Source organism: Meriones unguiculatus (genome assembly GCF_030254825.1).
Source record: "Meriones unguiculatus strain TT.TT164.6M chromosome 13 unlocalized genomic scaffold, Bangor_MerUng_6.1 Chr13_unordered_Scaffold_37, whole genome shotgun sequence".
Classification (NCBI taxonomy): domain Eukaryota; kingdom Metazoa; phylum Chordata; class Mammalia; order Rodentia; family Muridae; genus Meriones; species Meriones unguiculatus.
Window position 1 is genome coordinate 1,961,266 of NW_026843647.1, and position 15,945 is coordinate 1,977,210.

Consider the following 15,945-nt stretch of genomic DNA (forward strand, 5'->3'; position numbering starts at 1 on the left):
AAACTACCTTGGTGTTTAAATGCTTTTGCAGTTATATATATATATATATATATATATATATATATATATATATATATTAAAATATAAAATGTAGGAATCACATACTCCAAGAAGCCCATTCTTGTGAGATGATTAATATGTCTAGAGAACATACTTAGTACAATCAAACAATGCTGACAAAAAAATGATTGCAGGATTCTTAAGTTATGCTACATTATATTCATCTTTGGTGAAATGTCGAGTTTACAGTGATTTACAAGTACTACAGAGGAGTTTATTAGATTTTATAAATGACTCCCACAGGAGTCATATAGTCTTTTCAGAGAACAATATGGATTGTGTTTTGTAATAAGTGCAAAATGCACTCTTGGCAAAAAGTGTAAAAGCTGCTAACAGAATTTGGGTTGAGACTGAGTTCCTTATACATTTCATTTCTGAATATAAATGATTTTTTTTAAATTTTATTTTTTATAATACTCAAAGTTTATTCACTCTCTATCCCATCTTTAGCCCCCTCCTTCAATCTCTCCTGATCTCACCCTTGCTCCCTCATTTCTATCCATGCCCCACTCCATCTTTTCTGAGACTGATTCTCCAACCAAGGACCATGCATGGAGATAACCTAGAACTCCTGCTCAGATTTAGCCCATGGCAGCTCAGTATCCATGTGGGAACTCTAGTAAGGGGAACAGGGACTGTTTCTGACATGAAATCAGTAGTTGGCTCTTTAATCACCTCCTCCTACGGGGGGGGGGGGGGAGGAGGAGCAGCCTGACCAGGCCACAGAGGAATACAATGCAGCCAGTCCTGATGAGACCTGATAGGCCAGGGTCAGATGAAAGGGGAGGAGGACCTCCCCTATCAGAGAAATTTCAAGAAACAAGATTTTTGTTTTGTGGCTTCATGCTGGGCTCAGATAACTACACCTAAGTTTCACCTGGTACCTGTGAAAAACCGTGTGCACACAAGGACCAATGAGAGAGGTTTTGTGTGTGTGTGTGTGTGTGTGTGTGCATGTGCGGGTCTTGGGGAGGTTTTCCCTGCAGATAAAAATTATGCACGGAAAAAGCCAGACACTTTTCTTTATTTGGTGAGGGTGCTTTGATGGGGAGCTGTGAGAAACCAGAGCTTAATGGCCGAAGACCTGAATGGCCTTATCTGATTTAAAAACCCATGGGTGGGTGCTGGATAGATGGCTTAGTGGTGAGGAGCATTGGCTGCCCTTCCAGATAGTCATGAGTTAAATTCCCAGAACCCCACATGGTGACCCACAACTGTCTAAAATTGGATCTGTCTAAGATTGGATCTTAAAGCTCAAAACATATGCTCTGTTTGGTGCAGATCCAAAGAATTTGAAGGGAGTCAGTATGCTGGTGAACCACTTAAAAGACAGGCCTATCCACAGCCAGGCCAGGGCCACCTTGGCTCCCAAAGTACAAACCTTCCAGAAGTCCTTACCAGGGGCTGTTCTGAAAACACAGTCCCCGCTTAGAAAGAACAAGATTATGTTGAACTCTGGAGGGGAAGTCGAGGCCTGTAATCTGAAAAACAGTTCTAACTGCAATGTACCCAAAAGGGAACAATGCGTATTCTGGCCTCGGAGGAGGCCCTTAATGAGACAGTTTCCCTTGGAAATGGACATTTGTTTGGGGAAGATGCAGGACTGACTATATGGGAAGGAAACGGGGTGTGCATACCAGTCTGATTTTTGCAGGAAAGATATTAAGTCACTCGGTGAAAGCTTGGTTGTGCAAGGACTCTCTTGAATGGAAACAAAAATGTTTCCCAGTGACCCAATTTAACAATCCATTCATCCAGTAAAACTATACAAGAGCCAGCTTGGCAGCACGTAGACATACCTGAGATGTCTCTCCAGTCCTTTAAGGACACACTGATTTAATTCCTTTGGGAATAACGGTGGTTTTGGGTGAGTTGCCACTGGAAGTTGGTCCTTCTTCTATATGTGTCCAGTGTCTCTGTCTATTTTGGCTTTTGCATAACTAGAACCTGGGCAGGGGCCTCTTCCTTTTATTCAGGGTAACAAGCCTGATTGGAGTCAAATGGGTTCCCGACAGCTGGAGGCCACAGTGAGGAGACAGAAGGGAATTCGTGGGGATGTTGTGTAAATTTGTTTCCGTCTTAATCCCGCGTGTCGGGTTTTGGTTTGCACATAGTTCATCCACACCTGTTCAGCCACACACGTCTCAAGGGGCGTGGCTTCTTGCCAGCTGATAACAGGCCTGCCTCATGTACCAAGAGTGGTGTGACCTAGGCCTCTGAGTGCATCCTAGGGAAGAGAGAAGGTGGCTGTGTCTGCAGTTGATGGGGATTGGTGTAGAGACCCCTAAAAGGCCCCTCGAACCCCAAAAGCCCAGAGAAGTAAAGCAGTCTGCTCCTCCTATTTCCCCAATAGGGAGGCTGAGGACTAAATGCCCCCAAATAAAGCAGAGTTGGAAAAAAAAAACAAGCACTACAAGGAAACAGGAAAAAAATGCCAACCTCCAATGACTCAGAAGTCATAGTGGATTGATATCATGAAACCGTTTGGTGAGGAGAAACAAAATTATTTTTAAAAAATCAGTTTTACTGAATTGATTTTAATTCGGTATTTGGTAGAGGAATACCAACTGGCAGAGAAGCACTTAAAGAAATGCTCAACCTCACTAGCCATTAGGGAAATGCAAATCAAAACAACCCTGAGATTTCACCTTACACCCATCAGAATGACCAAGATCAAAAACTCAAGTGACAACACATGCTGGAGAGGTTGTGTAGAAAGGGGAACCCTTCTCCACTGCTGGTGGGAATGTAAACTTGTACAACCACTCTGGAAATCAATCTGGCGTTTTCTCAGACAACTAGGAATAGTGCTTCCCCAAGATCCAGCCATACCACTCCTAGGCATATATCCAAAAGAGGCTCAAGTACACAAAAAGGACATTTGCTCAACCATGTTGGTAGCAGCTTTGTTTGTAATAGCCAGAAGCTGGAAACAACCCACATGCCCCTCAACTGAAGAATGGATGCAGAAATTGTGGTACATCTACACAATGGAATATTACTCAGCAATGAAAAATAACGCAATCATGAAATTTGCAGGTAAATGGTGGGATCTGGAAAGGATCATCCTGAGTACGTTGTCCCAGAAGCAAAAAGACACACATGGTATATACTCACTCATATAGAGATACAAAATAGGACAAACCCACTAAAACCTGTGCATCGAAAGAAACTAAGCAAGAAAGAGGACCCTAACTAAAATGTCCAATCCCCATCCGGAAAGGCAAAGAGGAGGGACATCAGAAGAAGAAGAAAACAAGAAACAACCTAGGAACCTACCACAGAGGGCCTCTGAAAGCCTCTGCCCTACAGACTATCAATGCAGATGCTGAGCCTGATGGGCAACTGTTGGGCAGAGTGAATGGAATTTTATGCAAGAACTGGGAAATAGTAAGAGCTGGAGAGGACAGGGTCTCCACAAGGAGAGCAACAAAACCAGAAAATTTGAACATAGGGAACTTCCCAGAGACTCATACTCCAACCAAGGACTATTCATATAGATAACCCAGAACCCCTGCACAGATGTAGCCCAGGGCAGTTCAGAGTCCAATTGGGTTACATAGTAATGTGAAGAGGGACTGCCTCCGACATAATCTGATTGGCCTGCTCTTTGATCACCTCCCCCTGGGGGGGGAGCAGCCTTACCAGGCCATAGTAGAGGACAATGCAGCCACTTTTGATGTGAACTGATAGACTAAGATCAGAAAGGAGAAGAGAACCTCCCCTATCAGTGGACTTGGGGAGTGGCATGCATGCAGAGGGAGGAGGGAGGGTGGGATTGGGAGAGAAGGAGGGAAGGGCTTATGGGGGGATGCAGAATGAATAAAGTGTAATTGATGAAAAATAAAAAAATTAAAAACAAAAACAAATTAAGTGTGAATAAAATAAATAAATAAATAAAGTCTAAAAAAACAAACACAACAGGTAGAAAGAATGTCACACACCTGCAATTCAATAACTCAGAAAGCTCAGACACTGTTAGTGTCATGAATATATGCCACCCTAAGAAATTAAATATACTCTCTGCCAAATTTCAAATGCAAGATGTGGATGAAGATCAGCACAACAACCTATGCTTACATATACAAAACAAAACAAAATTTAAAAAAAAGAAACCAAAATACTATATTCCAGACTCAGCAGATAATGTTGATATTTATGTTGACGCCAGGCATGTTGGACTATATTTAAGCCCAACACTAGACTGGAGTTAGATCTGTAAGTTCAAAACCTTTTTGGTCTACATACGAACTTTCAGGACAGCCAAGGCTACAAAGAAACTTTCTTCAGTGTTAAAAACAGAAACATGATCTGGGAGCTTTTTTGATTCAATCAATAAGTTCTGACCAAGTTCACTATAGGCTTATTGTCATGCCATGATGAAAATGTAGTCTAACTTCAATGATCTTAAAATTCTGCAATAGCTCATACACTGTTCAAATAAATGTTCACGGTCTCTTCTAACACACAAGATAATCTCTTGGGTGCCACATCTTGTAACATCAGAAGCAAGTTACATCATTCCAACATAGATGCACAGAATACCCCTTCCCATTCTAGTATTGAGAATGCATATATAGTGAGGGAAGACTGGACCAAGAAAAGAAGTTCAGCAAGGAAAACAACAAATCCTGTTGCTGTTTCAAAAGGCCTAGATGGTCCTATCCCTGCAACATCTCATACATCTCTCAGTTTGGTTACTTCCACTACCTATAGGCAGCACTCTATGGGAGGTGTCTCCTAACTTAGGTATCTCAACAACTTGTAGTGTTAAGATGCAACTCGGGCTTCACCCTCACCACTTCATGCAATGAACCTTTATATTATCTTCACTGGGGATCTGACTCTGCCAAATGCAGATGGCTGGCACTGTGCTGAATTGAAGCTACAAAGAAAGAATCTATTACTTTAAATTTTGCATTTTTTTGTTTTTAGAACCAGCACAACATGGGTGAGCCTGTCAAATTGTATTCTACACTGGGGTGGACAAATTGGGATGGACCAAACCACACTTGGACCACTTTTGGAGCAGGTTTTATATGAAGTTCCTTCCTGACACTAGGAATCACTGCCTACTCTTTCCATTAACAGAAGAATTAACAGTGAGGAGTATTATTGTATGGACACCATATTAGGCTTCAAATCCAGAGCTATGACCTTTTCTTTGATGTTGATAATCTCCTTGAAAATTACTGTCTCTGTTTCAGCATGTGACTGCCATCTGAACCTACCTAGTGATGTTTTTCTCAACAAACCAAAAAATAACCATTCAACAGATTTAGTATTCCAAGTAAGAAATCCAACCTATTATTTTTTAATTCTGCCTTACTCAATTTCTCAAGGCATGCACAGAATAAGTATGATTTGCAGCTTAAATATCACAAAAATGACCTCTAGCTTAATTTTCCATGGAGTCTGTTGTCCTATGATATGGACTTCCTCTGTCTCAACACTCTGATTTTCTAGGTCTTACAAGAACAGCTGATGAAGCTCTGTATACAGTTTTCTAATGCTTTTGACATCTTAAATCATGATGTTTTCCATAAAAAGAAAACATTCCAAGGTTCTGTCCAGCAGTGAAATCAGTCTTTGCATATAATTTTTTGTTCCAATTTGCCACTTTGTTGCTGTGACTAAATCCCCTAACCAAAAGCATGTCAGCTCATGAATGGGTTTATTAATTTAGTTTGGTACTGTCAGATCACAGTCCATCATTTTTGGAGGTTAGCATAGGCAAAGCCTATAAAAAGCAAACCTGTCTGAAAAGAAAATAAAACAATAGTAAAAAACAAACAAACAGAAAGAAAGATGAAATAGCTACATGTGTCAAAGAAAATGTTAACTCTAAAAGTTCCCTACCACAAAACATCCAGGAACTCAGGGACATTATGAAAAGACAAAAACATGCTAATGATCAGATTAGCAGAAAAAGGATGAGATCAAAGGTCCACACGAAATTTTCAACAAAATCATACAAGAAAATTTTCTTAACCTAAATGTCTATCAAGGCAAAAGAAGCATACAAAACACCAAAGAGACTGGACCAGAAAAGAAATTCCTCTTACCACAGAATAATCAAAACTTTATACATACAGCACAAGGAAAGAATAGGAAAAAGCTTCAACAGAAAAAAAATAAAATAAAATAAAACAGACCACACTAACCAACCAATCAAATAGACAAACAAAAAACAACCAAGAAATAAATAAAGGCAGATCTTTGAAATTAATCTTGTATTCTCAGTAAAAATGCTGGAAGTTGAAGGGCTTAGACAGTGTGCTTCTGACTCTTAATAAACTACAGAAGCCAATACAAATTATTAAGCATGCCCAGAGACTTTCAATCAGCAAATGGACAAAATAAGATGCTTCATGATAAGGTCAAATTTAAACATATGTATCTATAAAAGTAGCCCAACACAAGGTGCTAAATCAACCAACACCACTACCAAAATACCAGGATTTACAATCACTGTTTGTTAATATCTCTTAATACCTTTAACCAAAATTCACCAATAAGAAGACACAGGCTCACAAAATGGATGATAAAACAGAATCTATCCTTCTTCTAAATACAACAAAAACAGCTTCACATCAATCATAGACAGTATCTCAAGGTAAAGGATTGGAAAAAGATATTCCAAATTAATGGACTGAAGTATCAAGCTGGTATAGCAATTTTATTATCTAACAAAACAGACTTCAAACAAAAACTAATCAAAAGATGGCAAAGTACAATACATATTCAAAGATATCCAGCAAGATAACATTTCAATACTTAACATCTATGCCCCAAACATAAGAGCACCCAATTTATAAAATAAAAACTTCTGCAGCTTGCATCACATCCTGGCCCTGATAAATGAATAGGGGAATACTTCAATACACCACTCACACCAAAGACAGGTCCTCCAGCCCAAACTGAACAGAGAAATATTCCAGCTAACTAACATCAAAAACTAAATATACCCAAATAATGTTTACAGAACATTCCACCCAAACAAAAAGATTATTCCCTCTTCTCAGAAACTCATATACTGTTCTCCAAAATTGATGAAATACTTGAACAGTGGAAGTATCAAAAGATATAAGAAACTAGAAATAACCTCCTGCATCCTATTAGACCACTATAGTTTAAAGCAGCACATCATCGATAATAAAAACAGTAGAAAGCTTACAAACTCATGAGAATTGAACAACTCTCTACTGAATAAAAAAATGGATCAAGACTGATATAAAGAAATTAACTCACAGTACACAATGGAAGTGTTGACCAGAAGACAGGCCATAGCACTATTTTTTACATTCTGAAAAAAAAATCAGAGAGATCTCTTACTAGCAACTTAACACTGCACATAAATACTCTAGAACAAAGAAAGTAAGCATAACCAAAAGGAGTAGACACTGAAAAACTATTGAACCGTGTCTTCACTGGTAAAACCGAATGTTTCCACAGGAAAAAAAAAAGGTAGATCCTATCAAAATTGATAATGATTAGATTTGAATAGTAGAGATCTCCTGACTAAGCAGAAGTAACTGTTCATCAGACAGTGTGGTCATTCAGTCCAAACTAACTTAATAAAGACTAAAGTTTTTTTTTTCTTAAATAAAAATGGATACTTTTGTTGTTTCATATTAAAAACAGGTAAAAGGTTTAAAATGTTTTAAGTAAATTGAAAGGTACAAACTTGTATGAATTGGAATAATTTGGAGTGAATATAACATATTTGAGCAGCATGGTGATAGACCATGCATTTAATCCCAGCAGAGACAAGCAGTTATCTATTAATTGGTAGTTTTCTAAATTCAGGAGTTACAATGACAGGGTGTTGGTGGTTTACAGCCTTAATCCCAGCATTTGGGAGGCACATGCCTTTTACATATGGCCTGGGAGGCAGAGGCAGGTACATAGGATTTACAGTGATTTTATTTAAAAGCTGCTTGTAAAAGGCAGGCTGAAAATCAAAGTGAATGCCCGTTATTATCTAGAAATAAATACACTTTAAGGTATATTTGCAAACTTTCAAAGATTTTTTTTTAACTTTAATTGAGATATTATACTTTTTCTATTTCCAAAAAAAACATTTTGCCATATAAAAGATATAACATCCCTAAAAAGGCACAACCCTCACCCCAGAATTAGGGATGGGGCAGGGTTTTGATTTAATCTTTTCAGGAGAATAAAATCATCCAACTAAAGAATATGGAGACCATTGGACACATGAAATTTCTGAAGAAAATGACAGATCACCAAAAGAATATGTCAAAAGAGAAGGAGTAAACTGGCCAACTGGTATCACTCACCTTCATGTTATCTCTTCTGCCTTCTACAGACATAACTGCAAATTGTCTTTATGTGATTGCTAAAGGACAATCCAAAATCTCTATCTCATATCAGAAAAGCCACCTGGTAAGAAACAGAGGAAAACAGAAAAATAAGGGATGAGTCTATTGTCATGAATCTCATAATTTTCTGGCATGATGTGACTTCTGTTCTTACCACAAACTTCAATAATCAAGAATGTGTACAGTGTTTGTGAAAGAATGAGGGGGTGGGAGAAAAAAACAAAAACATAAGCCTAAAATATATTCAAGTTTACATGAAAAGATGTAAGGAAAATCTAACATGAACAATGTGCACTGGACCAGAGATACCTTTGATTTTCTAATTAATACAAATTAAATAAACACAGATTTCCCAACTGTTATAAGACAAACACAAAGTGATACCTAAACTCTTATATTTCTGACCCTCCAGCTACTAATAACCTCCTTTACAGAGAGTCCTTTTGCTCTGGAAGTCTTTTGGATAATGAAGGTGATCATAAAGATGGGCTATGGCTTGCAGTCCCTCATGTCCCCTTGTGGGTTCAGGCACAGCCCAGCCCTTTTGGACACTCACACACACACAAAAAAATGTTGGAGAATAATTTAGTATCTGTTTCCTGCTGCATGAATTAGGTCACAAGTGGAATCTGCCCTATCCATTTATTTAAAACCAGGCACACCTGACAAAATTCTGCATCTCAGAAATTCCTTTTGTACCCTCGAATTGAATTCCCCTAAATTACACCATTGTGACTAGTGGTAGTTGAAAGATAAAAAACAACAACAACAACAACAAAACGTAATCAAGTATTGCTGAAAGATGACCACCACCACCTCTTTTCTTCCAGTTTCAAATGATTTGTAAAATTTGTTACACAAAACTGTATGTGGAATACAACGTTCATCATTTCTAGAAATGAGACCTTCACTTTTCCAATTTGTCCACTGCAATACCAATGCCTGTGTGTGCACACTAGGTAGTCAAATTATAAGCACCACAACTTTCTACTGCTCAGGTCACAAAATCCTTACTTCTCTGGTCAATAAACACTCAGGAAGGGTTGAAGGCCAAGGGTCTCTGCCGAGATCACCACATGGAGACCAACAGAACCACAGCCTGAACCACAGTCTGAACCACAGTCCATCTCTTTCAAAGCAGATCAGGCTGTGAGAGCTCAGCAGCCTTGTCTTCCTGGCCTGGGGACAATGGCCCCACACTCAGCATGACATGGCCTCTGGTCTCACTCACAGCTCTTTAGAGCTACATCAGAGGAAAATCCCAGAACAAACCCATCAACTACCTCCCACTATTGCTCCTGACTGCTATGCCTGCCCAGAGTCCCTCATTAGCTTGAACAATAAAGCTGAGTCTCAGGAAAGTAGTAGCCCCTCTACCAGTGGATCAAAGATCAAATGATGCAGATAACAGAGGCATTCTAGCTTTGCCCTAACCCCTATGGGTACACAGAGCCCTAGCTTTGTTCTAAAAGAATGAAAATCCCAATTATTCGATTTTAAAACCTGCTAGCGCAGAAAAGGCAAAGAAAGCACCCATCTGATTCTGCTACTCACCTCACCTCTAAGAGGAAAAAGCTCCAAAAGCTCACCAGTTCAGATGACAGCTCTGGGGGCGATAGGCGAAAGGAACCCAAGGCCAAAGGCTTCTAGCTCAAAGCTCAAAAAGCCCAAAATCTACAAAGCTAAAACTCCTTCCACTTTTACACTCTGTCTTAAGTAGATTTCAGCTGAAAGTTCCACTTACTCTTTAATACCTGTCAGCTGGTTTCTTGCTTTGCCTCTTGACCTAGAATTAACATTATTAAATCCTGTGCACAGAGAGCTTTTGAATTAAAGGCATGTTCTAGGGCTGATGGAACCATACCATAATCACCTGTTTACAATAAATTGTAAGTTCTTGGAATTAAGATTTGTGTTAGGGCTCACCCACACCAAACAAAGCACGGGTTTTTACAGTTCACAATCTCAGGTATCACCCTGGGATCAATTATCCTGCAACATCCTCATCTTCGAAATGTTTTAAAATACAATCTTCCACTGTACCAGGGCACCTGCTCATCTTCCCAGATACAAGCCATTTATGTTGCACATTCCATTACACACTCAGTGTCCAGTGCAATCACCTCTACCTCATAGTTGGGAAGTCCTTCATCGAAACTTCAGTCAAAGCCAAAGAGTAACAACCATTAAAGAAACAAATGGCCATGAATTTGAGAGCAAGGAGTAGTTAATGGGAGCTCAATGAAAATGAGAAATAAAACAAAAAGGATATGGCTGTACCTAGAAATGTTGGAGTAGAGAGTTTATTATAGATAGACAAGAGAACATAGTCAGACACAGGAAAATCTGGGACAGTTTAGAGTTGACATGACCCTGAGCTATGTGAGACAAGAGGAGAGAGGGAAGTGGAGAGCCAGAACAAAGGTCTAGAAGGATAAATGATAAATGAAAATGACCAGGTAACTAAAACAATTAGAATACATAAGGAAGGACAGCTGGGAGGAGGGCAGCTCCACTCCTGGGCTAGAGATCTGTGTTTGACACCCATACCTTGTAACAGGTAAGGACTGAGGGATGCTAGGAGGACCTGACAGCAAGGTCTGCTTTGATTTGGTAAGTAGGCTCCTCAACCATTCATCTCAGCATTTGAGACCTAAGAGTAGAGAGGAATGAGTAGGTTGAAACAATTTCATTATAATCTTAAAAATTATTTTTAAAAGTTGAAAATGGCCTTATGGTCCAATATTCTTCGAGGACTTCAGGTATATATTAGCGCACATCAATTGTTACTCACCTTTTCTCTCTGGTTTTGCAATTTCAAATGGGGGAAACATTCCTGTTAGGCAGTACCACAGCAGTTTCTCCAGATCTTCTGTATTGTTTTAACTAGTTCAACTATCAAAATTTGCTTTCCAGAAACAATCTCAGCTCTTAATACATATTCTTAATTTCATTGTGTATGAATCCCCTCAAACATCCAGTTTTCACTTTTACTGACTGTCTGAAATTGATTACCTGACTCATTACCATCTTCCCTCCTCCTCCTCCCTTTTTGTGTTGTAACCAGCTTCAAAGTAGGTCAGTGAACTCAATTCTCACACAAGTCCCATCTTCAAAAAAAACAACAACAACAAAAAAAAAAACAAAAAAAACCAACCAAACAAAAAAACCAGGAAAAACAGGGCTGTCAGTGGACACTCATTCACTGGTCTCTTTTACTTCACAGAGACAAGTCAGGGCCCACCTGAAAAGACTTGCAAGACTGTGTTCTAGGCACTGGGCAGTAGAGGTAGCATTCAGTGTTGAAATAAAGTGTAAACTATATAACAAGTGATCTACAGGAGACATTGCTTTAAACAAAAACAAATATCAAAGTACTAGAGAAAAAGGAATGAAATTTTTAATGACTGGGGATTATCAGAGAATATTAACTAATAAGAGACTAGGAAAATGATGCATCAACAGAAAATTTAATAATACCAACCAACTGACTGTTCTAAGTATTTATTTATTTATTATTATGTATACAATGTTCTGCATGCATGCACACCTGTACACCAAAAGAGGGCACCATATCTCATTATAGATGGTTGTGAGCCACCATGTGCTTGGTGAGAATTGAACTCATGACTTCTGGAAGAGCAGCCAGTGCTCTTAAGCTCTTAGTTTAAAAAAACACATAGGCATACAGACTTTGAAAAACACAGGCCATTCTGTGGTAGAGGGAAAGCCATTAATAAGATACTGTTTAATGTTTCCCCTGTGTCCAATATTAGCTGCTGAGACCGGTAACCTGACAGACACAGCTTTATCCACTAGCCTGTGTCTCAAATTTGAACTGACAGAACTATGTCAATGAGGATTGTACATACAGGCATAGGACAGTCCCTTAATTTGAAATTCAATATTCACTGGATCAAGCTACCTGACCCAAATTGTACACCCACTAATCTGGTATGTTTTCATTCACATTCATGAATTAATAAATACACGTTGGAAAATTACAAATTAAAAACCTCATCCTGCCACATTTCTAGATAATCCTGGTGAGCGAACATGTATCCCGGGATCCTAATCTCTAACAGGCCTGGTTAGCATACTACTTATCTGTGGAGTGTTTTACAGGCAGTCTTCCCTCATCTAAATTCTAACTGGTGTCACTCATTTCTAAGCAATAGTAAATACTTTACATCATCAGTTCTAATCTTCTATATCACAGCTTAATATTGGAGTGCTCTCTGACACAGGACATACCATTTACAACCCCCACAAAATCCAAATGCATCATTAGAATTGAGAGAACCAGACCTGACACCTCCAAAGGTAACCATGAATTAGGAATAAAAATGGTTACCTAAAGGTCACCAAACTAGTGGCCCCTCCACAAGGTCACCACGAACTAGGTGATGGGTCACCAATTCCAGAAATAAGGTCATAAGATTCCCTACCCAAGGAACAGTCTGAGGATAACTACAAGAATGTGAAAGTATCTTATCTCAAGTTGGGATATTTGTGCTGAGCAGCCCACCAACCTTGTATTAGAACATTCCATGGCACAGAAATTAACTAACATTCCTGAGACCTATAGCTACCTCACTCAGTGTTAGTTATGTTAGCTAGCCAATCACTTTGTAAAAAGTTTGCCCTCACTGAATGTCACCCAATCCTGTAACTGTTAAACTGGAACTTCCTGTTCCTTCTTCAGACTCCAATCAAAACCCTGCCATGCAACTGCTCAGGGCTTTCCTCTCTGGTCTGCTGTGTTGGTGATCATGGAGGGACTGGGCTTAAGCCCCTATAAAGCTCTCTGCTCTTGCATATGTCATCCAGCTCCTGATGATCTTTGGGGACCCTAAGATCAGGGCATAACATTTGGGTGCTCATACAGGATTCCCAAGAGCCTCAAGCACCACTGGCACATGAAGCTGAACACCAGCCTGTTAACTGAGCACTCTGCCCATGTCTGTTTGTCTGCATCTGCCTCTGTGTTTCCATAGTTTCTGTTTTCAAGCCTTGAGGCAATATCTGTAATCTATGTGGTCAGAAAGGTTAGAGCTGATGCTCTGGAGAGCTGTGAGCCACACAGGGCCTGGAAGACAGTCCAGATCCCCCTTGAAGGGGCGCATCTGTAAAGAGAGTTGAACACCCAGTTTTCTGTGATCTCTGGATCTCAGAGGGCATGAATGTGCCCCTATCTGTAAAGGGTGGTAGAGAACTCAGTTTTTTGTGATCTCTGGATCTTTGGATAAGGACAAGGCAGCTATCTCCTACAGCACAGATTTGCTGATTTCCTACTTTCAGTTTTTCCACTGCAGGAGTGGTGGAACCTGTTGTCTGGCTCTGTGTATTTTTCTACTACACAAGCAGTGGGATCTAGCTGTTTTTGTTTGACTGTCTTGTCTGTCACTGCCTGGTTTTTGTTATTGGGCCTGACTGAGGACATGGGACAGAATCCTTCTATCTCCCTAAACTCTATTATTTCCCATTTCAAGGAGCCTTGAGCCATGCTCCAAAGGCTAAGTGACAGTGGTAAGGAGGCGCCAAGGGATGTATGTGGTATGCAAAGCCCCAGGCTTGGCACCTCTGCCACTGGTCTCTGGTCTCTGGTCTGGCATTGCTTGGCTACTGCTCTGGGTCTCACATCTGGTACAGATCTACAGATACGTTGCTACTCCAATCTCTGGTCTGGCTGAATGCTTGTCATTCCAAACTCTGGTGTAGTTGGGTGGATCCTGATTTCAGAGCAGGCCACCACTAATGGAACAGGATAGAGGGCCCATAGAGAGACAGGGCACACTGTTCTGAGTTTTGGTATTTTCTTCTTCTTCCATTCTCTTTGCGTGCATTGTACCCAGTACATTTTTCTTGTTGTTCTTTTGTGGTTTTGTTTGCTTGTGATGGTCTCAGTGGGCCAGTGACCAAACAGTTGTGCTCCACGGTGACTTTGCCTTCCCCACACACCCAGCACTACAAGCTGAGGCACCTCTGGTCTCCAGTGGGAGCACACATTTCCACATGCTTGGCTCAGAAGGCTTGGGGGGTATGTGTGCAGAAAATCCTGTTACGCTGGACCTCATTGTCTCCTTGCTTCCTCTCTGAGGAAAGTTGGTGACCTGAGGTTAGCTCTGGCTTGGAACAATAATTGTCAAATATGCTCTTAGCCAAAACATATTGTAGTTATTACTGTTATTATTATTTGGTTAGGATCCCCTGTAGCCCAGCCTGGCCTGAAACTAAACAGCTATAAGATGACCTTGAATTCCTGATCCTTCTGCTCCGCCTCTTGACAACTTTCTTCCTTGCTCAGTGTGAATTTACAAACATTGCTCTTGAAAAGATGCAATTCTGTGAAAGCATTGCCAAAAGGACCCCTGCTGTCAGGAGGGGAGGGGAGGAACATGTTCAAAAATTTCCTGGCAAGAAAACAGAAAGGAAAAAAAAAACCTGCTTAATTAAGTTCCACATTTTGTGTGTATGCCCAAGAATTCTTAACTTGTGTTTATGTGTACATCCTTTCATCATATATATACTCTAAAAGCTTGCTGAATAATGGTGTTTCAGTGTCTTCCTCACATTTCAACTGAATTATTTTTGGGCCCTAAATCTAAACCTAATTCTTATTAATATATGAAGGTTTTGCTTGCTTTGAATGTGTGGTTTTGTTTTCTTAGTTAACAGTGTGTGCACAGTCCCTTACACCAGGGTCATCGTACTTGGGTCTCTAGAAAAGTAATGATAAACAACAAACAGTAGTAATAATGTTAGTGACTAAAATGAAAGTTACTGAGTTCATTGTACAATGATCTCAGATGCTCTTTTCAGACAGGACATTTTATGATGAATTTTTTTTTTAATCAGGCACAAAATGCCTCTTAAGCTTAGGGCTGATTTACAGCATGCTCTTGAAAGCAAGGTTCAAAATGCATCCTGAAGTCATAACATCAAATTATTTACAGAGAGGACACAATCAGCTTTATAGATATGGTCTTCTGGAGATAAGTATAGCAGGATGCAAAACCCTGGACATTTTCTTATAAAACCTAATGAAAACATACATTCTTCCCAGAAAATGAATATTTTCATAAAACCAACTATGTATAAAGAAGATATTCAGTGAATGTCAGGAGAGGGACCAGGTTAAAAACTAACACCAAATAAGTAGCACTGTTGTTGTATCTGGAATTTCTATCTTGTTTGGAAGGCAGATACAAGAAGACAGTTAATCCCTGTATTTAAGGCAGAGCATCTGCATAAAGAGAAGCAATGCTTTGCATCTCCTGTTCCTTTTCTTTCTCCTCCTCTTCTTCCTCCTTCTTTACCTTGTATATGTGAAGCAAATGTTCTACCTCTGAGCTGCATTCCTAGCTTCTGTGCAAAACAATAGATACAGATAGTCTTTGCATATGATAAAGCCAGATGCTAAACCTCACTAAAGCTTAAAGGAAGTAACTTGTTATGAGACAAATGAAAGAGAACACAGAGAAGGCAACAGGCATAGAGGAGGATGTCTTAGTAACAGCAGTAACAGAACAAGATAAAA